Source organism: Heptranchias perlo, chromosome 20, assembly GCF_035084215.1.
Source record: "Heptranchias perlo isolate sHepPer1 chromosome 20, sHepPer1.hap1, whole genome shotgun sequence".
Taxonomy (NCBI): Eukaryota; Metazoa; Chordata; class Chondrichthyes; order Hexanchiformes; family Hexanchidae; genus Heptranchias; species Heptranchias perlo.
In genome coordinates, this window is record NC_090344.1 from 13,530,773 (window position 1) to 13,531,979 (window position 1,207).

General features: G+C 44.7%; 1 non-coding gene across 1 annotated transcript; it reads right to left on the minus strand.

The window, feature by feature from the left end:
* Positions 1 to 487: 487 nt before the first annotated feature.
* On the minus strand, positions 488 to 559 carry trnac-gca (transfer RNA cysteine (anticodon GCA)). Its single transcript has one exon. It is a non-coding gene; the product is annotated as a tRNA-Cys (tRNA).
* Between the last annotated feature and the right edge of the window lie 648 nt (positions 560 to 1,207).

Here is a 1,207-nt window from a genome sequence, read left to right on the forward strand (position 1 = left end):
GATGCCAGAACTGAAAGATAATACCTGTCAGGATAGATTTAAAAGGCTGATGGCTGACATGATGGAGGTCTTTGGATAATGAAAGGGTTTGATTGGGTCGTCGTAGAGAAAATGTTTCCACTCGTAGGGGACTCTAAAACTATCGGTTATAAGATAGTCACGAATAAATCCAATAGAGAATTCATGGGAAACTTCTTTACCAAAGAGTTGCAAGAATGTGGAATTCGCTACCTTGAGCAGCAGTTGAGGCAAATAACATCGATACATGAAATGGCAAACGAGACAAACACACGGGGCGAAAGGAATGGAAGAGTGTGCGGATGGGGGCAAATGAAGTCGGGAGGGAGGTGTCTTGTGTGAAGCATGAAGGCTGGCACAGACCCGTTGGGTCAAAAGGCCTGGATCTGTGCGGCAAACTCAATCGAAACAACGACAGCGACAGATTGCTGATTTTCTGAGTCCCCAAATGAAGCACTTAGAATGTGCAAGGGGGCGCCTGAATTCGAACCAAAGACCTCTTGATTTGCAGTCAAATGCTCTACCACTGAGCTACACCCCCACATCTGTTGGCCATTCTTGCACGCACAATGTAATGGAGCTCAGTAGCTGGCAGTCACCAATGTTGATTTTAACAATATGAAAAGAAGCTTCATGAGTTATTCTGGGAGACAATTAATTACGGCAATCAGAAATGTTTCATGAATGGAGTGAGTCACATTATTGTGTACAGATGCGATGCACAACCCAACTTGGAACGCCTTGTCTCTCGGCTTCAGTGAATACATCCTCACCACAGAACGCGGAACTCGAAGCACCAGCCAAACAACATCAGAATTTCAAGCAGAGGTCTTCAGCTTCTTTAAATCCTCTGTCAATGTGCTCTGCCCCCATCGCTTTGGATACTTGCAGCCAACAAATGCAGTGCCAGGTTCAATGCGTGGTTTTCCAAGGTCATGCTATCAGTGCCATATATGTAAGTGCACAGAATATAATAAAGATGTATCCAGCAAGTGTGGCAGGAGGAGCGAGTGTGTGAAGCAACTGTAGTTAGGAGGCAATGATGGATCTGGTTCTAGGGAATGAGATAGTTAATGTGGAGCAAGTGTCCTTGGGGGAGCATTTAGGGAATAGCGAACAGAGTATCATGAGGTTTAGAATAGCAATGGAAAAGGAGAAGGAGTAATCTGGAGTAAAAACACTTAATTGG